The sequence below is a fragment of the Eptesicus fuscus genome, chromosome 18, assembly GCF_027574615.1.
Source record: "Eptesicus fuscus isolate TK198812 chromosome 18, DD_ASM_mEF_20220401, whole genome shotgun sequence".
NCBI lineage: Eukaryota > Metazoa > Chordata > Mammalia > Chiroptera > Vespertilionidae > Eptesicus > Eptesicus fuscus.
The window spans coordinates 22,414,254-22,441,899 of record NC_072490.1 but is presented as its reverse complement, the minus strand read 5'-3'; the positions used below and the strand labels follow the sequence as shown (position 1 = coordinate 22,441,899).

The 27,646-nt window shown below is 37.7% G+C and overlaps 2 long non-coding RNA genes across 2 annotated transcripts in view; one reads left to right on the top strand and one right to left on the bottom strand.

Moving 5' to 3' along the window:
* LOC129152150 (uncharacterized) overlaps positions 1-2,490 on the bottom strand; it is a 36,807-nt gene extending 34,317 nt beyond the window's left edge. Inside the window, exon 1 of the long non-coding RNA XR_008558874.1 lies at positions 2,425-2,490. This is a non-coding gene — a long non-coding RNA (uncharacterized LOC129152150). The remainder of the gene's footprint in view (positions 1-2,424) is intronic.
* Positions 309-26,096, top strand: LOC114235153 (uncharacterized). The gene is made up of 3 exons (XR_003621335.2): positions 309-441; positions 9,130-9,276; positions 25,473-26,096. It is a non-coding gene; the product is annotated as an uncharacterized LOC114235153 (long non-coding RNA).
* The last annotated feature ends 1,550 nt before the right edge of the window (positions 26,097-27,646 follow it).

Genomic DNA, 27,646 nt, shown 5'->3' with positions numbered 1-27,646 from the left:
ATTTGAAAATAATTACAAACATCGCTCAACTAAGTTCTAGAAAATTCCTTTCAGAGTTACTGTAAATATTGAAGTTGTTCATGAATCATAGAAGTGAGCCAGTGCCACACAAGTCATTCAACAAGGGCCTCCGTAAACAAGTTTTTTTGCAGAAAGGACATGCCCTCTAGGAGATAAATTGATGGGAATTCCAAGGTGCCCCCTGCTTCTGAAAACACTATTGTGATGCAGTAATGATGCCATCTGCATTTTCTGGGTCTATTGTTGACAAGGAACTTGAGTTTTCTGGCAAGCAGGATGCACATAAGAGTACACAAGAGGCACGTCTTGGTGACTTCCGGCTCAGAGCACATGCACAGCTTCCTGTTTTGGTCCGATAGCTTCCCCTGGGCTTTCACATGCAAAGCTACCCACACAGAGATGGGTTGCCCATGCAAAAGAGTAGGTGTCTTATTTTTGGAAAGCTTTGCTTCACATTATCTTCATCGTTTTATTCTGCTAACCCTATTTCCTCTTATATTTTACACTGACACTTAAAATGCCATTTCACCCGTCTGTGGGGAATACTTTATTTTCCCTCTGAAGCTTACTCCTCTTGTTACTGTTTCGGGTTTCTCTCTCTCTCTCTCTCTCTCTCTCTCTCTCTCCTCTCCTCCCTCCCTCCCTCTCGGCACTGCTCTGATATTACTGCTTCATTTGCTTACAATATTAATGGCTAACATGTCTTGAGATATACATTGTTAACTCATTTGGTCAACCATTTTGAAATAGTTGTGAGCTTATCCTGTCTCCACATCTATGCATACCCTGAGGGTACAAAGATGGCTCAGATGTTTATTCTGCTCTCTGGTTTACAACTTGGGCTACGAGTTATACATACACAAACTGTAGTACAAAATAGTAAAAGGTAGACTCCTAAAAAAAGGTGGAGGTGAAGTACTGTAATTTTCTTATGTACATTTGTTGCCATTGTGTTTCCTTCTTTGTGAAGTTCCTGTTCAAATCTTTTGCCCATAATTTTTCATTGGATTTTTAAAAATTGTTTTCATCTGAAACCGTTGTTTATATAGTTAAGCATAAGTACTTTGTATGTATATTTATTCCAGTATATGGCTTATTTATTTATTTTCTTAAGGTTTTAATTTTGGTATAGTACACTATATATGCATATTTTTTTTTCTTTTAAAGTTAGTGCTTCCTGGGTCTTGTCAAAGAAATTTTTGCCCACTCCAAGATCATAAAGATATACTCTTGATACTTCTATGCTTCTTTCACATCTAGGTCTACCTTATAATTCATCAGGGAAATGCAAACTAAAGCCAATGGTTATCACTAAATACTAGAATGGCTAAAATTAAAAAAAAACACCTGGCAATACTAAGTGTTGACAGGAATGTGGAGCAACTAGAATAATCATATACTGCTAGTTGGAATATAAAATAACAAAATCATTTTGGAAATCAGTCAGATGGTTTCTCATATAGGTAAACATACACCTAACCTATGGATGAGCACTTATACTTTTAGCTTTTACCCCAAAGAAATTAAGACATATGTCAACAAAAATACTTCTACAAGAATGATCAGAGCCTCCTTATTTATAATAGCCAATCATCCATATGTTCACCAATCAAAGGGTGGATAAACAAACATGGATTTATACATACAATAGAATATTACTCATACATAAAGTCACAAAATACTGGTACACACAAATAATAGAGATTATGCTCAAAATGCCAAGGTAAAGAAGCCTTCCACAAAAGAGTACATGTAAATATGAAGTTCTAGAACAGATAAAACCCATTTGTGATGAAATAAGTTAAAGCAGTGGTTACTCTCCAGGGGGTATTGACTGGAACAAAGAAGGAGGAAACTTTCTGTGGTGATGAAAATGGCCTATATTTTGCTAGGAGTGTGAGTTAACACAACTGTATATATTTGTCAACACAGTGAATATATATTTAAGATTTTTGCATTTCATTGTATGTAAACAATATTTTCATACAAGCAATGAAAAGCAGTCCTAACGGGCTGAATAGGCATATGGTTTTAAGAGTGGCTTTTGTACTTAGAGGGCCTGAATTCAAATCATAGTTCTGAAACTTATTCACTGTGGAAGTTTAGGTAAGCAATATAACTTCTCTGAACTTCAACTTTGCTTTGATGAACTGAAACAATACCCTCTTTTAAGAGATGTTGTGAGGATATTTAGAAAGAACTTCTCACAAGGGCTGACATAAGAAAACAAAGTGTTAAGAAAACAATACCACTCAAATAATTCTCCTCCTCCTTTATTTCCATTTTCCCCTTTCATGTTATATTATTGAGCAAAGTGTTAAATACAATCGTGAGGTTTTGAGTTTTGGTGTTTGTGAAGCTAGTAAGTTAACAGAAGTACAGATCACACTAGTAAGATCATACCTGGGAAACAATAGGATGAGGTCTCTTTGGAAGCGAATGGATTTGACGAGAGATGTTCTGATGTCGTTGGCAATAATGGGTCTGGAATTTGGGAAAGAAACAAGAAAAGTTGCTTTGAATTTGAGCTGTGATGAGTTGGTAAACCAGATCTCCAGGAAAAGAAAAACGAAAAGATTGATATGTAGCATTTGCTGATTTCCCTGCTGCAAATACTCTCATTGTGGCCAATTTCAAGTTACCAAACTGGTTTGCAAAATCCCTGTACATTTACCAATTGGCTCTCTCCAGCTGGTGTCTGCTGGCTCTAGTACACTACTAGATATGAGTCACTTAATGAGGCAGAGAATGAGAGAGATACAAATCTTTTCTCACCTTGCAACAGGTCCTCTTGCCTATAGAACATATTGAATTTAAATTTTTTTGATATGAATCCCCATTTCTGAGTGTCTATCCATAGCTCACACTTTTTCTTCCTGTGGAATAGACATGCCTTATCATCTCATGCCAACTGCTGTAACATTTTTAAATTTTATTTATTAATTTTAGACACAGAGGAAGGGAGAAAGAGAGAAACATTGATTTGTTGTTGCACTCATTTATGCATTCATTAGTTGCTTCTTTTTTTAAATTGATTTCAGAGAGGAAGGGAGAGGGAGAGGGAGATAGAAACATCAGCGATGAGAGAGAATCTCTGATTGGCTGCCTCCTGTGCACCCCATGCTGGGGACCGAGCCCATAACCCAGGCATGAGCCCTGATCAGGAATCGAACTGAGACTTCCTGGTTCCTAGGTCGATGCTCAACCACTGAACCACACTGGCCAGGCCTTTTAGTTGCTTCTTGTATGTGCCCTGCCCAGGGACTGAACCTACAACATGGGGATAACCTGCAACGAACTGAACTACCCAGCCAGGGCTCATGTCCACTGCTTTTTTTTTTTTAAAAAAATTATCTTTATTGTTGAAAGTATTACAGATGTCCATTTGTTTTTTTTTTCCCCCATTGACTCCCTCCTCCCCGCACCCACCCCTCCCAAGCATTTGCCACACTATTGTCTGTGTCCATGGGCTATGCATATGTGCATATAAGTTCCCCGGTTAATCTCACACTCCCCTAACCCCCCTACTCCCACATCCACCTTCCCTTTGAAATTCACCAGTATGTTCATGGTTCTATGTCTCTGGATCTATGTTGTTCATCAGTTTATTTTGTTCATTAGATTCCACATATGAGGGAGATCATGTGATGCTTGTCTTTCTCTGACTGGCTTATTCTACAGCTTTTAAAGAGGGTCTTTGCCAGTGGTTTATCAATTCCCCCGTTGACATGACAGTTTCTTTATCCTTTTATGATAAGAAGCTGCTCTTTCCAGGATCACCCACCGGGTGCCTCAGCCTGGGAGAGGTTTGAGCACAACCTCCTACTTGTGAGAAGAGCAACTCTGCACAGCTTCGCTCACCGGCTCCTGCATCTTCCAGAGCTAGGCTCCTGCCTCACTTCAGAGTATTTTCATTCCTCCCTTTTTGGGGAAGAAAGGAATGCTTTCAAACTTAGTTCATCACCCCCTATCTCCCAGCCCACCCCTGTCAGGTGCTTACGTCTGTGTTTGCATGAACTGCTGGTATACACAGGGTTCAGGTCTCTTCCCATGGGCTGCTGGAATGCTGACAAACCATGGGATGAGGTTAAACTTGTATTGAATATCATCTCATTGAGCTGTCTGTAGCAATAAAGACACTTTGTTGAGAGCCCGTGGGGACTATTTTAACCCATAGGCTAGCTACAATGCTCTCATAAATACACATTTCCAGAAATTATTTGTCCTCAAAATAATACTATGTAATGTATTTTTGCCTAGATGTTCCTTTTCAACATTATTATTATAGCAAAACAAAATTAAAACAACATATATGCCCACATTTCCATAGTAAAATATGACATATCCATTTAAAATAACATCATGTTGATCTTAACATTATTTATAAACATTTTTTTTCACATGAAACATATTTATACTATATGGAAATATTATATTTACCATTTTAACTCTGTTAAAAATGTGGACCAAAGAAATGATTAGAAATAAGTTTCTCAAACTATTAACAGTGATTTTCTTTTGGTGGTAGAATTATTATATAGTTTCTTCCCTCTTCACTGTGCACTTATAAGCTTTTCCAAATTTTTTGCACAACTAGCAAAAAATGGCTTTAACAAGTTCTCAGGGCTCCAGAGACCATACTTATATTCCAATATCCTTAGTTTATCCACTACAGTTTTGTTTTTTAAAATTAAAACTCCATCTGAAGTCTACAGTCGAATTATCTAAAACACATAAGACATATGTCTTGTGCCATAAAACTGGGGTCCTTTATTCATGCTGTGTAGTGGTGTTACATTCCTAGTTGTTTCCTTTTATTCTTCAAGAAAAGAGGGTAGTTTAAAAAATAAAAAACTAAGCTTTCCTCACTGCAAAGTACCTTTAATTTGTAGGGAATTCAAATCTTCAAACATTTAAAAAAATATGTATTAATGTATTCTTGAGTTGTACTTTTCCAACGTTTTATCATGAAAATTTTCAAACATACAGAAAAGTTAAAATAATATTACAGTGAACCCTCATAGATCTATCAGCTTGATTCTGTAATTAACATTTAATGTATTTGCTTGATCACATATCTATTTATGCAGCCATCAGTCCATCTCACTTTTGATGCATTTCAAGTAAATAGCAGACATGAAGACATTTTACTTCTAAATACTACATCATGCATAGCTTTAACTAGAATTCAATACCCTTTACACTTCTTTTAGAACTCTCAGGATAAAATTTATATGCAATGGAATATATACATCTTAAGTGATCATTGAATGAATTTTGACAATTGCATGTACCTGTGTCACCCAAACACCAATCAAGATATAGAACATCACCATCATCCAGGAAGTTCCCTCGAGTTCCTTCCCAGTAAACCCTGCACTGACCCTCCCAGAGCCAACCATGGTTTTGATTTGATTCCACTAAGTCATTGTTTCTCCAAGTCTAGAACTTCATATGAAAGGAGTCATACAGCATGTAGTTTTTTGTATTTGGTCATGTTCACTCAGCATGATGTTTTTGCGATTCATCTATGTTGTGTTTCTTGTACAAGCCTTTTTGTGGACATCTGTTTTAATTACTTTCAGGTAAACACCTAAGGATAGAATTGCTGAGTTATAGAGTAGTATATATTTAGTTTTATAAGAAACTGGTTGACCTTTTCCCAAAGAAGTCGTACCACTTTACATTCCCACCTACAATTTATAAGGGTTTCATTTGCTCCTTATTCTTGGCAACAATTGGCATTATTAGTATTGTCAGTCTTTCGTTTTTAATTTTAGTCATTCTCATGGTTGTATAGTAGTTAAATTGTATTTTTAAAATATGTAAATACTTGGTCAGTTTCTTTGCTCACTGAGTGGGAGGAAATGGCAAAAGTTAAGTTTTGCTCCAAGAGACAGACCTGGTCTTATTGAGTCTACATGGATTCAAGTGGAAAAATGCCAGCATTTCATAAGAATTGATTTTTCTCCCATGAGAAACTCTCTCTCTCTCTCTCTCTCTCTCTCTCTCTCTTTTTTTTTGACATTTGAATGGTATTTACTATAGACTTACTCTGTAATTATCCTCTTCATAATTGTTGGTCTCTTCCTCCTAAAGCCTTCTCTTTTCCTATGCCCCATTTTCTTTGAACCACCTGTAGGGATGATAAGGTTGCTTTATATATTCCAGGTGTCTGTTAGATAGCTTGTCACATGTTACCTTAGGATATAGGCATTTGTGTCCACATCTCATCTCTCTTCTTCATCTGTAGACACTTTGGGAAAAAGACAATTTTAATTTACTTTAGCATAGCTTCATATACCTGGTACTCACTGAACATTTATTGAATGTGTGATTGAATGAGAGATGGAGTAGTTATGAACACAGACTCTGGTGCCAGACTCTACCACCTATCAGCTGTGTGATGTCACGAAGGTTACTTATCCAGTCTGAGCCTCAGTTTCCATCTGAAAAATGAAGATATTAAGAATACTTACCTTGCCTGGCTAGTGTTGCTCAATGGTTGAACGGCGACCTATGAACCAGGAGGTCATGGTTCGATTCCCAGTCAGGGCATATGCCCAAGTTGTGGGCTTGATCCCAGTGTGGGGTGTGCAGGAGGCAACCAATCAATGATTCTCTCTCATCATTGATGCTTCTATCTCTATCTCTCTCTCCCTTCCTCTCTGAGGTATATATATATATATATATAAATATATATATATATCACTAAACTTTTGTGGGGATTAATGAGTTAACTTTTTTTTAAGTGCTTAGGACAGTGCCTTGAACAAAGTAAATAAATACAAACAAAATCTACCCACATTTTTTGGATCATATATATGACTTCATTTTTAAAAACTGGATTTCTAAATGAATATGGACTCTGTGAGGTGCAAAATGTACTGGAAAAAAAAATCCAACAACAAACAATGCAATAATGTAACTCTAAACTACTTTCAAATACTGTTATTCCATAATTTGGTAAACCAGTTTATATTTGCACATGGTGATTTTGTAACCTTTGAACATATGCCTTCTACCCTTTAGATTTTTAGACTAAACTGATCCTAGCATCTTTTCTTCTTATCTTGGGTCTTTTACTGTTTTTTTTTTTTAAGTGCCCTGATCAGACTTACAATACTTGAGGTGTAAATGCTACTCCTTTGCTTTTAAAGAAGACAATTAAATCCTTAATGGTTGTAAATATCAAACTTATCTGACATTCACTTACTTTTATATAACAAAGGAATGTATCTTTAATAATGAAGTAATCAGGAAACACTGACATTACCTTTCTTATATAATAAAAGGCTAATATGCAAATCGACCAAACACCAGAATAACTGGTCGCTATGATGCGCACTGACCACCAGGGGGCAGATGCTTAATGTAGGAGCTGTCCCCTGGTGATCAGTGCGCTCCCACAGGGGGAGCGCCACTCAGCCAGAAGTTGGGCTCACTGCTGGCGAGCGCAGCGGCGGTGGCGGGAGCCTCTCCTGCCTCAGCACTAAGGACCCCTCGGGGGATGTCCGACTGTGAGAGGGCACAGGCCGGGCTGAGGGACCCCCCACCCCAGTGCACAAATGTCATGCACTGAGCCTCTAGTTAATAACATTTATGGTCAATGGGACCCACATGTTCTGAAAGGTCATACTGTACATTCTTTAAAGAAAATTTAGGGATTTTCTACTGAAAGGATTTAAAGAGTAAGACTTGGGAAGGGCCTTGAGAGCAAATTTCTGAAGAGCAAAAGGCCAAATGCTCTCCCAGGATCTTCAGTATCTAGGATACTCCACTGGACTTGATTCCATAATGAAGCTTCTTTATTTCCTGGAGTCAGAATGCTTCTGTGTGTGTCCATACAACGAGGAGAAAACATGCTCATAAAAGCAAAGGAGAACATTGACCACTGTCACCTGTTTAACATGTTTTCTTGTTTGATTCAGATGGAAGATTTTTAAATCTCATCTTCATGTGGTGAAAAATATTGAATTGTAAAACACTAATATTGTCTTTCCATATCCACTCATTGCTTCATTTGTAAAGTCAGAACAAGAGGGAAGATATTCATGGTCACCTTGGCTATTTCCTTGTGACCTCCGATATGGCTCAGGTTTTGAATTGAATCTGCACTGGGGTGTCTGGGAGTGAGGAGTGGAAAGCTACAGGATGCAAAGTAAAGTAAAGGCCAGATGTGTCCACTTGGTATTAAAGGAATGCTTTTGCAAGCAAAAAAAGATGGTGTTTGGTAAAAATGAGTGTCGTTTTCTCCTGCTCCGGCATCTGCTTGCTTTCGCAATGGCCGCAGTGTTTTTCTTTACCTGGTAGGTGGCCTCTCCATGTATCGATGAGGCACTGCGTGAAAATGTGCCTCCTTATGTCGGAGGAAAATTTGCTTTTACTTCTTTCCTCGGCTCTTCTGTGCCTCCCTTTGTTCTAATCATACACGTGAGGGGAAAAGCCAGTGATACTAGCAACCATTTTCTTCTCTAGCCACTTTTTGGAGTTAATAATTCAAATGGATCTTTTACAAACTCTCATTTTATTCTTAGAAATGGCCTTATTGCTAACAGTCTGCTCTCCAGTTGTACTTTATCAAGCAGCAGATCTGTTGTAAAATGTGATGACTGGATTTCATCTGTTTTGCCACCCCCTAAGAATTCATTGCCCACAGTGCTTCAACTGCTGTTATAAGAGCCGGTTTAATTTTTGTGGTACATTGATTGATAACTGGGCTCCCTGGTAGCATGGCCTTCCTCGAGTAGGACTGCTGTTTTCGAGGTCTCAGATCCCCCGAAGATGCTACATAACTCCCTGTATGAAACCAATCTTCCACACCCTAATAGTAATATCCCAAATCCCCAAATGAACAAATAACACACACGCAAATGCCTATAGGTATTTTCATGCCTGCAGGTGATACAATATGGGAAGGGAAGGTGCCCCTGGCCTTAGGTATAATAGAATCAGAGACACAGAAAGATAAACAGACAGACAAACCAACAAACAAACAAAATTGAAAGTCTTGCCACAGTTCTGAAAAAGTTATCTCAATTGGTCTCATTGGTGTAATAAAATGGCAGGTATTTCTTTACTCCTTCACTAATTTTCTGTTGCTTTCAGGTGTAGAATCCATGCTATGTATCTTCAAATTTTAAAAAATAATAACAACAAAAAAGAAGGCAACAAAAGAGTTGGCAAAGAGGAGAACTGTAAAAATCAGTAAAACAAAGGACAGCAGCTCTTACTCTATCTTCTTTTTTATTTGGGGTAAGTGAGATGAGTTAGATAAAACTATCTCTGTATTTACTGACCATAATTCATTCATTCAACAGGTATCTATTGAGCACCTACTATGTTTCCAGCACTAGGAGCTGGGAATTTAGTAATGAACAAAATAGAAAAAATGTCTGCCTTCATAGATCAAAAAAGATAATACATTAAAAATATAAAGTAAATGACATTTTTGATAGTGATAAGGGTTAATAATGAACAAAGGAGGGGAGATTTTAGACAGAGTAGGGAAGATCAGCCTCACTGAGAAGATGATTTTAAGTAAAGACCTGAAGAAAATGGGAAAACTAGCCATGCAGATATCTGGGGGTGAATAATCGAGGCAGAGGGAACATCAAGTACAAAGGCCATGGGGCTGGGGATGCCTGACAATATTTTTCTTGATGAGAGAGAGAGAGAGAGAGAGAGAGAGAGAGAGAGAGAGAGAGAGAGATTTGTTGTTCCACTTGTTTATGCATTCATTGGTTGCTTCTTTTACGTGCCCTGACCAGAGATCAAACCCACAACCTTGGTGTATCGTGATGATGTCCTAACCAACTGAGCTACCTGGCCAGGTCCATGCTTCACATTTTTGTGGGGAAAAACAAAGCGGTTGTGATTACTAATAGGGAGTAAATGAAGAAGTTAGTTATAGGAGATGATACCACAGAGATAAGGAGGACCAGACCATGTAGATCCTTGTAAATCATAGAAAGGATATTGGCTTTTGCTTTTAAACCCATTAGAAGCCATTGGAGGGTTTTATGCTAAAGACAAAGATGGTCATATTTGCCTTTTGAAAGGATCACTCTGGATGTTATGTTGACTGAGAATAGATGGAAGAGGGGACAGGGAAGATGGAGATCAGTTAGGGAGTTACTGAAATTTAGACAGGACTGGATCAGGGTGGTGTTGTTCTGAATATATTTCAAAGGTAGAGACAACAGAATTCGATGATGGCTCTTAGGGTAAGAATAGAGTTATGGATTCCACCTGGATATTGACATGAATAACTGGTAGAATAGAGATTCAATTATTTAAGATGGGAAAATTTGGAGAAGGAAGGTGGTGTGTGTGTGTGTGTGTGTGTATGTGTGTATAAAGATCTTGATTTGGGACATGTTAAGAATGATATGTCTACTAGATATCTAAGTGAAGTTATCAAGTAAGCCCTTGGATATATGAATCTGGAGTTGTGAGAGAGAGGCCCAAGTTGGAGACATAAATTTGCAGATCATCAGCATGTAGATGATATTTAAAGCCATGAGACTGGATGAGATCATTAAGGTCACTTCTTAGAAAAGATGTCTGTGGGTTAATTCTTAGGGTTCAGAGAGATAAGGAGAAATAATCCAATGAAGCTGAGAAGGAATGGTCAAAAAGAGTACAATGTCCTGGAAGCCAAGTGAAAAACATGTTTCAAGACAGAGGTAGTGATTGATTGTGTCAAATGTTGCTGACACATAAGATGAGAATCTTTGGATGGGATTTAGCATTGCATTTAACTATATAGATTTCATCTTTGACTCTGGAAGAACTTAATTCTGATAGGCCAGTGATCGGCAAACTCATTAGTCAACAGAGCCAAATATCAACAGTAGAACGATTGAAATTTCTTTTGAGAGCTGAAAACTGACTTCTGCGCATGGGCCATGAAGTTTCAATCACACTGTACGTGCGCGCCAACACGTGGTATTTTGTGGAAGAGCCACACTCCAGGGGCCAAAGAACCGCATGTGGCTCGCGAGCCTCGGTTTGCCGACCATGGTGTTAGGCTCAAGGTCTAATAATCCAAGGCATCTCATCAATCTCTATGGATTAAGTAAGAAAATGGGTTCAGAAGTAAACAACTTTCTCAAAAGCAAACTGGAATGAGAGAACAGGAGATTAAGGAAGAGAGTTCTAAATTTCTTTTTTTAAAAATTTTTATCTATGTATTTTATATATAGGGAGGAAGGGAGAAAAACATCAATTTGCTTTTCCATCCATCCATGCATTCATTGGTTGACTCCTGCACATGCCCTGACCAAGGATCCAATTATATCCTAGTGCACCAGGTCAACTCTCTAACCAACTGAGCCATGGGGGCTCTATATTTCTTTAGAGCCCTACCCTATAAATTGAGGCAGGGAAATGCTGTTATTTTTAAAATAAATAAATAGGCAAAAAAACACAACAACACCCAAAAACACAACAAAACAAATAGAACATCATCCAAATAGGATTACCATAGGCATCAATAGAAACCATGACAACCTGGAAAAGAGGCCTTGTAGAAAACCTGTGTATGTGTGTGCACACTCTGCTTTTTCAATGTATTTATCATGCCATGGCCTTGGCAGGAGCAAGAGCTCCTCATCTTTTGGAAACAAACAAAACTGGTCTAATGTAAGTGGTTAGAAATCCTTTCTATAGTTATAGATTTAAATGTAAAAATCCAATTAAAAAATGGATGGGGTTGCAGTTGGGTGAGTCGACTTGGTAGGAAGTCTAATTATGCTACAGAGTGGAGGGTAATCTTGGCTGAAACAATAGCATATCATTTTGATTTTTAGAAAGCCTCAAAATCAGTCTGATTGGAGTGACAATTGGTAAAACAGAAGAGAGCTCGAAGGGAATGATCAGATTAGTGTTAAAATGGAAAACATGTACACTTCTGCCCCTTGCAACCCAGGAAGGGCAAATGCATATGAAAAATAGTGATGGTATTGCTTCACATACTTGGGTTTGCATTTTTGGCAGCTACAACTTACTGAAAGACAGCCTCTGAAAGCTCATGCAGTAGAGTGCAGGCATGGCACTGCCTGCCCTTCTTCCCTCCCCGGGCAGAGAGAAACATGAAACATGCTGATTCTTGTTGGTCATTTGATTTCCCCTTAAACTTGGGACAGCAGATTTACTAATTGTTGACTAATCCAGAAGTTGGGCACAATGAGGGGAGGAGAAACAAATGAGAGAGGGCCCATCTTTCATTACTTATGTCCTTTAAATTCCCCCTGAGGAGTGGTGGCTGGATAGTGAGATGAAGTGAACTCCCATCCTTGGTGGTCTTCAGCTCTAAAATCCGTGCATGTGGACTTCTAAGCCATCTTGACATATACCTACATTCCCTATGCAATGCCTCAAGGACCTGGCTGGCAATTACTCTGGATGCTTTTTGAGTGTTCTTCATTGTTTTTGCCCTGAATCTGTCTCTGTAAGAACTCAAACTCATGGCTTTCCTCTCCAATTCCAGTGTTTGTGTTTTTCCCTTAGGTGCTTAATTCTCATGTCTCCTTCTCCAGGGTGACTCAAGTTAAGAGGCCTTGTTCGGACTTTCCAAGACCCTGCCTCTAGACGTGGTCTCTTACAAGGGAAGAGGGGAGATTAGACAGAGCAGAATTTCGTCCATGGCTGGGAAGTGTTTTGTTCCTTGTGGGCTCCAGTAGGACAGAAACAAGTGAGGAATGGCAAAGCAACAATACTGAATTATTTCGGAAATGCCCATGCCATCTATTTAAAACTTCCTTTACTTCTGGTAATTACCTAAATTATTCACTGTGCGCTGTTACAGTTTATCTGTAGTGTGATGCGTTACAGAAGTTGCCCCGTTTGGAAATGTTTTTCCCCGAACATGTATCTACCTGAGCAAAATTCAGTATTATCTTCTTGAACTGAGGTATTCAAAAAACTTGAACTATGAGGAAGTGAGCATGATAATTATATTGGTAAATGTCTTAGGTCAGGTCCCCAGAGGCAGATCCTAAGATGAGCATTTGTGTACAAATGATTTATGAAGGAAGTGCTCCCAGGAGAACCGGGTGAGAAAGTGGAGGAATCAGGACAGGAAAAGCGAAGAATTCAAGCAACATGTGCTGTTTCAGGCCAAGACCCATAACAGGAGCTTTAGCCCCTTCTTACAAGGGAACTCTGGAGGTGAGGTTGAGTTGTCCACCACCACGCAGCAGGGAGGAGGCGAGGCTTCTTACTCTTGCACCATCGGTCACTGCTGAGGCCCAGCCCCGGGCGATGTAAACTCCCAGTTATTTCTGCTCCAACAGCCCTAAGGCAAACCTCTAAAGGACAGTCATTTGTGAGGGTCATTGGAAGCAGAAGCCAAGGAGCAAGAAAGAATGCACGGAAATGGTCAAAGGAATTCAAGAAGATTTGGGTGGGCTCCGCAGTGTCTGCCACATCCTTGTAAACATTTATTGAGCTGTTGCTAGTGCCAGGAAAGATTTTCTTCCACGCAGTATATATTATTTAGTTTTCACAATACCCCATGAATGATCTTCATTTTACATATGAAGGAACTGAAGTGTCAAGTAATTTTTAAGAGTGTTCAGAAAAGGTCAGTCACAGAGCCAGTGCTCAAATCCTGCTCCATCTGAATGCCATGCCTACAGTCACATTCGCTCCTCTTACTATATCCCTCCTGGTCACTTATTCTAGTCCTTGTTCTTTTCCTCTCATTACATTCTTAGCTTTTCTCTGCTCTGATTATATTCCAATGTTTCTTTTGGTTATATGCCATCATCAAAGTGAGGGTTCCATTCAGGAAAGCATTGGAATATTGGGATAGAGTAAATTAGAAAGACAAAGATGATAGTTTTTAAACCAAGAAATATTACAGCAAATGAGAGAGGATAATTCCATGGCCAGGAGAGAAGAGAAAACCTATTAATGATGTTCAGGTACCTGGAAGGTTTTATCATAGACTAGATTGGCCAGATGTGCTCAAATATCTACAGAGTAGGTTAGAAACCTTGCTACTATGGCAGAAGGATTTTAGGTTGAACGAAAGAAAGTGCTCCCTGGCTTTAAGGGCTATTGAGCACTGAAGTGAAATCCTGTAAACTCAGAAAGAAAAGAAAAGAAATGCTAGAAAGGTGCAAACCCAGCCTGCCACGCTATGCACATGTAGGAGGTTATCTTGAATACAGCTGCTTCACACCCACAACCTTGGACAGAGGGGGAGCTGTGAAAGGAAGGAAGGAAAGAAGAAAGGAAGGAAGAAAAGAAGGAAGGAAGAAAAGGAAGGAAGGAAGGAAGGAAGGAAGGAAGGAAGGAAGGAAGAAAGAAAAGAAGGAAGGAAGGAGAAAGGAAAGGGAAGGAATGGAAAGAAAAGAAAAAAGAAAAGAGGAAATTTAGGTTCATACTGACAACCATTGAACTCCTGGATCAAACCTCACCTGAAGTTTCTGGACTTAACTGCAAACTTATTTGCTCGAGTTACTATTTGTAACTTGAGCAACTTTATAGGTTTTGTGCCACTTTCACCATAAAGAGTTCCAAGTGACACAGGTACTCCCCATGGAATGTGCTTTCATTAAGAACCCTTCATCTTCCACACCCACTTCCAGAGTCACATCCCTGAAACAATTCAGCAACCTAGTTCATCTAATTCAATTACATTTAGGCTATTTCACTAAGTGAGAAAAGTTGTCCACTTACAATTTACAAAGATTCTGAACAATACAGAATGAAAAAAAAAAGTTTTGTTTTATTTTCAATTAGGCAAAAACAAAAACAAAAACATTAAATGATGCTATTCTCTGATAAGTCTAGTTAATTGAAATTTTTATTCCATAGAAATAATAAAGCCTGGGGTATGGATTTATGTTTGAGGAGCAAAATTATCAAATTATGTACATATACTTAATTAAACAAAAAGGTATGTACATGTTAGTTTCTCCTCTGAGGTAATATGTTAATTTATCTTAAGCAAAGTGTATTTCCCCTTATCATGATAATTCCTCATTTTGCAGAAATTACTTCAGTCCTTTTCCCTATATGTGATAAGAATATACAACTATAGTTCTCAAGGTGTTATATGGATCACATATAAAGCCAAATGCCTATCATCAACCCTAAATTAAGAAACTAAAAGAAGGTGCGAATGGCTGTGAAAGGAGAAAGAAATCAGTACAGAGAAAATGAGAAGGTGTAGGAAGAAGTAATCATGGCTCATTTCAAAGGTCATTTCACTGGAAAACTAATGAAGTTTAAGCATAATGATCCCTCACCTCTCTTTCTAAGGCTGTGAGAGAAACTCTAGCAATGGGTTCATACTGTTTTAAGATTTTCCAAAATTTTCAAAAGCTAGATATTTTTATTGTAATTGGTTCAGATGCCTGTCTATTCTCCCCTTTCATACTCATTGCCTCATTATATTCTACTTGGGTTGGGTAGCATTGCAGTGACTATAGAAATGTTAAAGATCGGGCTAAGGGGGCCTGGCCAGTGTGGCTTGTTTGGTTGGGCATCATCCTATGCACAGAGAGGTTGCTGGTTTGATTCCTGGTCAGGACATATGTCCTGGTTACGGGCTTGATTCCAGGTAGGGGGTGTGCAGGAGGCAGCTGATCGATGTTGCTCTCACATCAATGTTTCTCTCTCTTCTCTCTCCTCTCTTTCTCTCTCTCTTCTCTCTTATCTCTCTCTCCCTCTCTCTCTCAAAATAAAATCAATAAAAAGTATATAAAGAGAGATGGCTAAGGTGATACAGATCAACAGGGATGTAGTTATGTGGGTCATAGACACTTCAATATTTAGTTAAGGTATTGCTAGCCACCCCAGTGTAGTTTTGCCTTTCAGGAATATTCATTCTGTCAACTGTACCAACTCACCTGGGTTTGAGACAAGAACCTGGAGGATTAGAGGTTTTATTACAATACGAATGGTGCTAAGGTGTCCAGCATCAGAAATCTGTAAGTAGTGAGGAGATACCTGAGTTGAAATGTATAGATATATAAGCTAGTCTATGGAAATTCTTCCAATTATCAGAAATATAAAATAAGTAGTCTGGATAGATGAAATTAGCCATAACATTCCCAAGTCTCTTCAATTCTTTGGAGGCTGAGAGAGGTGAAAAGTTTGAAGCTAGCAAAAGTTGTTTCATGAGTTTTAAGGAAAGAAGCCATCTCCATAACATAAAAGTGCAAAGTGAAGCAAGTGCTGATGAAGACACTTCAGCAAGTTACCCAGAAAATCTAGCCAATATAATTAATGAAGGTGACTACACTAAACAACAGATTTTCAATGCAGATGAAACAGCCTTATATTGGAAAAAGATGCCATTTACGACTTTCATAGCTAAAGAGAAGTCAATGCTGGCCTCAAAGCTTCAAAGGACAGGCTGACTCTCTTGTTAGGGGCTAATATAGCTGGTGACTTTAAGGGTAAGCCAATATTTATTTGCCATTCAGAAAATCCTAGTGCCCTTAAGAATTATGCTAAATCCACTCTGCCTGTACTCTATAAATAGAAAAACAAAACCTGATGACAGCTCATCTGTTTACAATATTGTTTATTGGATATTTAAGCCCACTGCTGAGAATACTGCTCAGAAAAAAAGATTTCTTTCAAAATATTCCTGCTCATTGACAATGGGCCTGGTCACTACAAAGGATCTGATGGAGATGCACAGTGAGATTAATGTGTTGTTTTTTTTCATACCTATTAACACAGCATCCTTTTTGCAGCCTATGGATCAAAAATAATTTTGACTTCAAGTGTTATTATTGAAGAAATACATTTTTAAGGCTATATATGCCATAGCGATTCCTCTGATATATTTACTGGTCAAAGTAACTTGAAGATCTTCTGGAAAGAATTCACCATCTAGGTGCCACTAAGAACATTTATGATTCATGGGAAGAGGCCAAAATATCAACAGTAACAGGATTTTTAAAGTTGATTCCAACTCTCATGGATGAGTGTTCAAGACTTCAGTGGAGAAAATAATTGCAGATGTGGTGGAAATAGCAAAGGCAATAAAATTAGAAGTGAAGCCTGAAGATGTAACTTCATTGCTGAAATCTAATGAGAAAATTTAAATGGACGAAAGGTTGCTTCTTATGATGAGCAAAGAAATTGTTTTCTTGAGATGGAATCTACTCCCAGTGAAGATTCTATGAAAATTGTTGAAATCATAACAAGGATTTTTTTTGTTTATTTAAAAAAATTTTTTCCCCATTGCCATTTATCCCCCTTTTACCCTCTCCCACCGCGTTCCCCTCTCCCCTGCAATCATCACATTGTTGTCTGTGTCTATGAACTTAGTTGCTAAAACCATAGCAAAGTATGAGAAGATTGATTCCAATTTTGAAAGAAGTTCTATTATGGATAAAATGTTATCAAACAGCATCACATGCTACAGATAAATCATTAATGAAAGGAAGAGTCCATTGATTTGGCAAACTTCATTTTTGGCTTATTTTAAGAAATTGCATCAGCCACCCTCAACAGCTGCTGACTGATTGGGGTAATGGTTGCTGAAGGTTGGGGTAGTCTGTAGTAATGTCATCTCTCATTTCTGATGTTAACAGTTTGTATTTTCTCTTTTCCTTTATTAGCATAGAGATTTATCAATTTTTATGACCTTCTCAAAGAAGGTGATAAATTGTTTCAGCTTCCGTATGTTGCAATGTCTATTTTGTTTTCATGTTTGAAAGACTTCACTCAGGTATAGAATTCTAGAATGGCAGATTATTCTTTTCCTTTCAATACTTTAAAGATGTTGCTTTATTGTTTTTTTCTTTCTTGCATTGTTTGTAACAAAAAAAATGTTACTTTTTCTTTGTACATATCATTTTATCTGATTCCTTTTAAGGTTTTTCATTTAACACTGGTATTGATCAATTTGATTATACTGTGACTTGGTATCATTTTCTTTATGTTTCCTTAGCTTCTCATATATGTGTTTATAGTTTTTCAAATTTGAAAAATTTTTATCCATAATTTCTTCAAATACTTTTTCTTATCCCCCCATTGTGACTCCAATTACTCATATGTTAGACTGCTTGATCTTGTCCACACCTCTTTGATACTGTGTCAATTTTAAAGTTCTCTTTGTTTCAGTTGCTTCTATTGCTATGCCTTCAAGTTCACTAATATTTTCTTCCATAATGTCTAATTTACTGTTAACCTTAAAAAGTGTATTTCTTATCTCACACATTGTAGTTTTCATCACAAGAAGTTTACTTGAATTTTTTTATATCTTCCATGTTTTTGCTTAACTTTTTGAACATATGGAATACAATTATAATAACCATTTTAATGTCCTTCTCTGCTAACTAACATCTGTGGTTAGTTCTTAATCAGATTCAATTGATTGATTTATCTTCTCATTATGGATCATATTTTCCTGCTTCTTTGTGGGTCTGGAACTTTTTGATTGGATGCCAGGCATTGTAAATTATACCTTGTGGGATGCTGAATATTTTTGTGTTCCTATAAATACTCTTGAGCTTTATCCTGGGACAGAGTTCAGTTACTTGGAAATAGTTTGGTCCTATCTGATCTTGCTTTTAATTGCTAGGCAGAACCCATGTAGTGAATAGTCATGGGTTCATTATTTCCCACTACTGAGGAAGAGCCTTCTGAGTCCTGCACTCAATGCCCTGTCAATTTTAAAGTTTCCAGTCTGCCTGATGATGGGTACAGGTACTCTTCTTACCCATGATTGTTCGCTGGGCACTGGTATTCCCTCATCCTTTTGGGTGATTTTTTTTTTCCTCTGGCCTCAGGTAGTTACAGATCAGTGTACATGCATGCACTGGTCCGTACTCAGTTGAATACTCAAGAGGGACACTCAGTAGATATATGCAGTGATCTCTGGGCCACTCTTTCCTCTCTGGGACTTTGTACTATGAACTATAGCTGCCTGGGTCTCTTCAGATTCTCAGCTGTAGCTCCTCAACGTTAGGAGTTGGATACACCCCATCTGGGTGCTCTCTCTCTGGATGTGATCTGGACCCACCTTTAAAATAGTAAAGTGGGACAACATAGGGTTTACTTCATTTGTTTCTCATCTTTCAGGGATCAGTATCCTTCGTCATCCCACGATCCTATGTCTAGAAAACCATTGCTTCATATATTTTTGTCTAATTTCCCCTTGTTTCAAGGAGAGTACATTGTTTCCTTTTCTCCATTCTGGCCAGAAGCAGGAGTTCTCATTATTTGATTTTTATTTTTGGCTTACACTGGATTCCTTAAGATCAGAATAAAATAAAATAAAAAATAGAAGAGTCACAAAGAGGCTTCAGGTATGTAACGTAGGTGTTTGATAATTAAATAGAGCAGTGGGGCCAGTCTCGATTTCAGTTTCATTAATCTGCTAAGGAAAAAGAGGGATTTACATGAAATTCTCAACTCAGAGGGCCATGTTAGTCACTGTGTCAGGAGGCTTGAGAGCTGAGCTCTGGAGAAACAAAATCCCTGACAGTTGTTGATGTTTTTTTAATAGGAGACTTCTGTTATTTTAGCAAACAGAAAGACTGCATAAAAATGTCAAAAAGAAACTACTTTTGAGGAAAAAAATAGAAACTGACTCACTAAAGGGACCTTTTGGGGATAATTACCCAGAGCCTGTGGTAGATCGGGAGGGCTGATTTAAAGTTATTGTTTTTGCAAATTCTGCAAAAAAACAAGAAACAAAACAAAGGTTTTTCCCTGGCTTTGCCAGTAGTGGAAAAATTCCTCCCACATCCATAATCGCATGTAAAGTACAAAAGTGGATTTTTCTTCTTGAATTCTTCAAACCTCTTTTTCTCTAATATACAGCAATGTTGGCTTTTGGTAAAACCTTAAAACTATAATTTAAAATAGCATTTTGATTTTTGTTTTACAGTCTGGTAATAGATTATAGGGTCTGTAGTGTGTTGGTTTCCTGCTGCCTGAGGTCAGTAAAGCCTGAACTTTCTCATCTGACACCTGTTCAACTCCGAGGATGCTGATTAATTCATGGGGGAAAGGCATCAATTTCACAACCCAGTCCTCTACATTCTTGAAATGCCCGTCTCATGGGAGACATTAGATGACTTTTGAATTAATTGGTGTAAATAACTATTCAGTCTTTTGGATACTAGTACATTCTCTTTTATTTAAAAAAAAATTATTCTCACTTGAAATTTATCACCAATAAAATTATACTTAAAAGGTGAATTCAATTAATAGCACCACAAGCGCCACTATATTTCTTCTCAATTATATCCATGCCTTTCTGTTACCAATATGCTAGTTGTTCTTAATTGATATAAATACTAGAGGCCCAATGCATGAAGATTCATGCAAGAATGGGCCTTCCTTCCCCTGACTGTTGGCACCACCTTAGCTCTGGTTGGAGGCGCCTTTCTGCCTTTCCACCTTCCCATGCTGCCCAGGGGCCTGGAGAGGCTGGGATGGTGCGGAACACCTGTGTCGTCGCCATGGTGATGACGCAAGTGTCCTGCCCTGCTCCTGGCCGCTCTGTGCCTGTGTATGCAAATTAACCCACCATCTTTGTTGGATTAATTTGCATACTCACTCCTGATTGGCTGGTGGGTATCACAAAGGTATGGTCAATTATCATGTTACTCTTTTATTAGGTAGATACCTTTATTAAAGCCAACCATTCAGTTTAAAATTGTGAGAGCCTTGTTAGAAAAAAATTTTGATAGGATTTCAAATAGATTTAACAACAAAAATCATTAAATATAAACAAAAATGTGAATAAGCATGGGATCATTGACTGGCTTCTTACATATTTGGAAATAATTTCTATCTTCTGAGACTTAAAGGCTTCCTGGTATCAATTTACATTTAGCTCTAATGGCTGATGTCCCCTTTCCTCCTCCATTATCTCCTTTGGAATGCGGACATCCTGGGTTGTTGTGAGAATGGGGTTACCATGGAATTAGATAAATACTGAGCAAAATATTATGGCAACGTGCATGTCGTCAAGTGTCCTTCCTACCAGATAGTCAATACTTGAAATGAGAGAGGTTGACTAATTTGTTGACAGGAAGAACCAATGGTATAGTCCCTGGATAGTGGCAATGGTGACCTAAGTGGCCCCACCCTTCTCTTCTAGGAGACTCCTGGGCACCCACATAATGGAGAATTGCTAGAACTTGTTACACAGCTCCTCTTGGGCAAAGGGGCACTGGGCATTCTTGGCAACTTCTACATTCTAGAAGCTTCATCTGCTAATCCTCTGAATCATCCAGCCATTGCTTTTTAGAGGGTATTTAGAGGTGTTCTCCCTCTTCTCTAAGCTATTATCCTCTTGTTCTTCTCCAATAGACTGCGAGGGCTTATTAAACCCTAAGACCCAATCATTAACAACCCCAAAATTAGCTTCCATTTTCTTGAGAAATGAGACAGGTTAATCTTTACACCCTTCCCAGAGGTCAGGGAAAATATTTTCATATCATTTTTCTAGGAGTGCAAAGGAAAGGAAGGTGAACAGAGAGGAGGAAGGTGATTTCAGAGAGTAGAGGCAATAAGTATACACATAGCTGCTGAAGAATTTGGAATTGCAGAACTAGCTGAAGGTGTAGGAATGTTCTGCTTACCAATAAATCTTATACAAAATACAAATATTTGGAAGCCTAGAATTTTTGAGAGAGAAAAATTTCTAGGTATTCTTTTAGTCTTATCCTATCATTTTAGAGATGTAAAAACGGAGTCCCAAAGAGAAGTGACTTGGTTAAGACCACACCTAAGGCAGAGTCCAGTGTCTCTTGAGTTGTAGACAATGCTCTTACCATTATGTGCTGCCTTTTTAAGGTCAGTAATTTCCAGAGAGATGATTTCAGCTCCTTTATATATCACACTAAGGCATATTTATTTTCTTGAGTTTGTGCTTACTTATCATAATGAATAGATAATAGCCAGGTGCCTTTCAAGTTTTAAGTCATATTGTTTTTGAGTACGTGGTAAAGTTTTATTAATGATTCTATTCAGGAATAATGCTATCTATACTTTTCTAGTTGAAAGGTGAGATGACACTGGTTGCATGTCAGAAATGCAGAGCTACTATAGTCCAAGACTTGTCTAGTTTGATATTATCATTAAAGTGATTGAGTGACCAAAAAAAGTGTTTATCTCTTTTCTTTACTTTGCTGTATTTAATCGGAATACAACCTTCTCTTTCTGGTTTGTATAACAGAGATTTAAAAATTGTGAGAGATAAGATCAGAGAGTGAAGGAAAGGCTCAACATTATAACAGGCTAGGAATCCACAAACTTAAAAGCTTAAACACTTTATTATTCAAGATCTTTTATGATCTGGCCAATATATTTTCCCAGCTATGTCCCATGTTATTTTTCTTTGCATTTGGTTTAATCCAAACAAACCAGATGACTTACTATTCTTCAAATGGTTTGTTTTCCTACCTTTAAACCTATTCTCATGCCTTTTATCCACCTGACATTCTCTGTTTGAAAATTTGGGTTGTTTAAATTTGACTTAGTTTAGGTTCCCTGACAATCAGACACTGAGATACACTTTTAAGCTCAAGTAGTTTGTTAGGAGGTAAAGGCAGGAGGATGGGTAAGTGAAACTAGGCAGGAAGAGCATGTTATAAAGCCAGTTTTCAGTTCCAGGAAGCAACTGAAGCATCATTGTGCTAGGGAAACTCTGGCAGCCCGTACAAGTTATTCCACTTTAGAGTTATCCTACCCAAGGAGTAAGGGAGCTGCAATACTTCAACATTCCTGAGCTATTCCTTTAGAGTTGCTCCTGAAGACATGAAATGTAGAAACTTTCCACCTGTTGAACAGGTGGCAGAGTAAGTACTGTCAGTGAGAGGACATCCTCAACAAAGAACTGCTGGTGCTAGGAGTTGGACTTTGGGCCAAGTGCAAACAAGTGTAACAGGGAGGTAATATTGGAGAGGCACTGACACCATCTGCTACAAAATTGTGCCCAAGAGAAAAGATGACATTCAGGACAAATGAGTGTCTATTTAAAAAATTCAAAAATAATACTTGGTCTCTTGTGTCAGTTGGGATGGGGTTGGGGAAGTTATTCTGAATATAAGAACATTTTGTTTTGTTACTGAAGACTATTTTTTTCCACAGGGATGGTTAACCGATTAAATTAGGGTTTTGGGATAGTAACAACTTCAAAATTCCAGTGGCTTAAAACAGTAAAAATTTACTTCTTGTGCATGATAGATTTCCAAAGCAAATTATCAGTGGGGCTCTGTTCATTATAGTCACTCAGAAAGCTGGTAGATGAAGGCTGTATGTCAAAATATGAATCCACATCACAGTGGAAAGAATGGGTCATGGCAAATTGTGCAAGTAGTTCTTTAAGTTGCCACCTGCATGTGATGGCACATCCTTGTGTTTCATTGGCCCATGCAAGTCACATGAGCACCTCTCACTTCAAGGAGACAGGGAAGTGTAAGCTTACTACATGCATATTCTGACCGAATGGTGAATGGTGGATGGGATTCTTTAGTATATGTAAAATAACCAACATTTCCATACTTTTCAACATCCCAGTTTGTTCTCCCTTCTCTTCAGGACTATTTCTTATGCCTACGTCAAAACCCCTTGCCCATAAATGGCTTCCCAGAACACATTCTTTCTCTCATTCCATACCCACAATTGGGGGGGGGAGGGGGGAGTTACCCATAGTTAAGATTACTGTAGCAATTTTCTTACCCCTGTTGTTACCATATAAGCAAATTACTTTGGTACAAGTGAATTCTACTACTCTTAAGTGATCGTAGTTGAGGTTCTATTGATTTCTTCACCTTAGGGATAATAAGAGAGCACCTTTGACCAACTAGCAGTTAACAATTTCCTTTAAAATAACATTTCCCTTGATTTTTAAATTGTCATTTTCAACAAATACAAAGCAAATTGCTATATTACCATATTTCCTGAGGTGGGGGTGGGGAGGGCTAAATAAATATTAAGTGGTGAGAATAGTTACCATGATTAAAATTATAAAGTAAATGCTTTTTAAAATTATAAAGATTTACATTTGAAAAAAGTGAATCTTTTAATAAGCTCTATTAAGTGCTTTATTATTTTTTAGTTATCATGCTTGATGTAAAAGATGAAATTTAGCCTGGCTGGTTTGACTTAGTAGTTAGAGCTTCGGCCTGTGGACCCAAGGGTCGTGGGTTCGATTCCAAGTCAAGGGCACATACTTCGGTTCCAGGTTCCCCAGTCCTGGTAGGGGTCCATGCAGAGGCAACCAATTGATGTGTCTCTCTCTAACATTGATGATTTTCTCTCTTTCCCCTTCTTTCCTCCCTTCCATCTCTCTCTCCCCCTCCCCTCTTTCTTTGGAAATCAATGGACAAAATACGCTCAGGTGAAGATTAATACATATATAATATATCTACACTAATAAAAGAGCAACATGCTAATTGACCGTACCTTTGTGGCACCCACCAGCCAATCAATTTGAGTATGCAAATTAACCCAACAAAGATGGTGGGTTAATTTGCATACACAGGCACTGAGTGGCCGGAGGCGGTGCGGGACGCAGGCGTTCCGCACCACCCCAGCCACTCCAGGCCTCTGGGCAGTGTGGGAAGGCAGAAAGGCGGCTCTGGCCAGAGCGAAGGCAGTGCCGGCAGCCAGGGGAAGGAAGGCCCATTCTTGCATGAATCTTCATGCATCAGGCCTCTAGTATATATATATAATTTATTGTGAAATGGACTGCCTTAAGACTATGTTGTTATGTTACTGCCCATTTAAACCCTAGCATATATAAACTCCATGCTCATTTCTGGCATTATTTTTACATTCTTTATTTTAAAAATAATATTTTGTTTGTTTTGTTTATATAATATATATCCTTTTATATATTTTCTCTTCAAGTGTCACTTATTTATAATAAAGCCACTTAAAGTTCCATTGCTGAATTCACACCTTTAGTAGAAACATATTTCAAGTGACCTTGGTAAACACAAATGCAAGTCAAAAAACACAAAGGATTATGTTCTTCAACAGTAAATTTAACATTAGTATACAAATTAGAAATAACAGACCATTTTCAACCATGGCAAAAATGACAAAGACTTCACTTGGATAGCAAGCTAATTCTTGGCAATGTTATTTAGTAATTGCAAGGAATATATTTGACTAACAGCATAGGAATGATTAAATAAATTATGATGTTATTATAAAAGAGAATATTATATTTATAAATAATTTAAATTATGGCACAGTAGAGAATGCATAAATTGTCTTTTTGAACTACTTAAAACAATATGCACAGGCAAGAAATATGACAAATTATAAAGAAGTGCTGGGATTAGAGGTGATTTCTATTATTTTATATTATTCTCCTTCTTGTAACTTTACTATTTCAAATGTTTTGGGCCAAAACAGTCCTTTAGTTTTATAATTAGAAAATTTTTAACTTTCTATGTTTCAAATCCTAAGATTTTTGTTATTGTTGTTGGTTTTACCTGTACTAGGTCAGATATTTATTGGATTCAGTTCTGGGCTTTTGACCAAAAGAAGATTTTCAGAAAAATAAAGAAGATAATAGAAGAGACACATGAAAATGACTGAAAGCTTGGGAAATATGAATCAAGATTGTTAGACCTAGCAGAGAGCTGGCTAGATGACATTTCAGTAGATGATGGATTCCTTCACAGAGCATGATGCTAATCTAAGACATAATAGTCACTCACTCATCATTTTAAATAATGTTTTAGAACTAAGTGAATGAATGGCTGATTATTATACATCTGCCCTGAACTCATAAGAAAAAAATTAAAACTATAGAGAAAGTCATCTACATTTGGTATGAGGTGACATAATTTATTTAAAATATAGAAGATGCTGCATTGACTCCTTCTAGAAAAGGTTGGGAGGGGTTAAAAAGTGAGGAAAATTTGGGGTGCTGAGAAATATAATTACACAAACTCCTAAATTCTGAGGTTCCTTAAGAAATGGACACAAAGACCCAAACCAAAACAAATTTCTAAGCCTGGCATTGCAAAGAAAAGCAGAGACTACCAGAGAAGACAGATAGAACTGGTCTAGTTGATATTATTGAATCCCCTGGATACAGATGTGCATCAAATAAGCAAGATCCTGGACTTGTCAGTTATGTGACTGAATAAATTTGATTTTATTAAATTCATTCATTCATTCATTCATTTTGTGAAAGTCAATTTGAATAAAGTTTCTGTTACCAATAGCCAAGTAAGCCTGATGAATACAAGATTCTTATTAGTAAAATTGTCAGAACTATTAAGAAAATTAGAGGTACTTTATGATTTAATAGAGTTTTTGCTTATTTGTTTGTTTGTTTGTTTTCTTAAGCAAACTAAAGCTTGAATTTCCCAGAATCAGAACCCCAAGGAAATTTCTGGCCAATCACTCAATCCATCAACAAGTAGTAAATGAGCTTCCCATTTGGGTCCATTACTCTTCTAAGCATAATAGGAAAGTAAACTAAGTAGAAAGCTTTGTCCCTTTCTTCAGTAAACTTACAATCCACGCAGAGAGACAAAGCAAATACATTAGAAGTAACTTGGGAGAAAAAAAAGTACATAAGCTTTAGTGGAAAGAGGTGTTAACTAGCATGCCTTAAGGCTTTCTGTGAGCCTCATATCATAGGAAGCATTATAGAAGGACCCCAAGAAACCAATATACAACCACTGACCTCAAGGAGCACATAGTCAAGAACATAATACACAAATTCCAGAAATTAATTAAGTGCATTACAAAGCAGCATACCATAATTTAATAACAAAAATGATACCTTAGTATGAAGGCCTTCTGGAGTAGCTTTAGGAAGAGTAAATGGAGAACAATGTTAAATACTGGAGAAAGGTCTAATAATTAAGAGGTGTCCATTGGATTTGACACTGTCCCTGTCCACAGCTTTTGTTGATGGCATAAAGCATAGACCTTGGAAATGCACAAGGCATTTAAAAGCAGCATATCACAAACTGATATAAATGGTACCTGAGTTTGGAGGCATCAAGTGAGTGAGATTATGTTTTAACTTATTCCCAGCATAAAAGCTCAGAGGTTTACTCTGCTCTGGTCCTAAGCCTCCCACTCTTGGAACCAGGAAAATGGTGCTAATATTGAGCATCGTTTGAAATTATGTCTTCGGGACCTGTTGGCTTGCAAATACGTTAGCTATGTCTCTTATTTTCAAGAAGGTGAAGTGTGTCTGTTTCAGCTTTTGTTACTCTAAGGTTATGTGGTGACTATTGATCATAGTTGTCAGTTGTAAAGTTTTGATCAACTTCATTTTAGTAAGAGATCACTCACATAATTTTGTGATCATCAATATGAAAAGGCAGTTTTTGCATAAGAAAGTTATGTGAACATTATTATTCAGCTGGATAATGGGTTTTGATTGCTTAAATGTATCAGCTTTTTATAGAGCTTGATAAGTGTTCTATTAATTAATGTTAAAAACCTTGCATTATGGGTGGACAGGGATGGAGACAGGCAAAGTTTGGTCCTCAATGCCATTTACCCATATAGGCACTTTTGAAGACATTCATTGCCGTACCTGATTCTCAATGACCTCTGTCCACAATGGCGGTCACATTGTTTGTTTCATCTCATCCCCAGCTGTTAGTCCATGCAAGTCACCTTTGGAGACAGGCCTTCTTCCAGT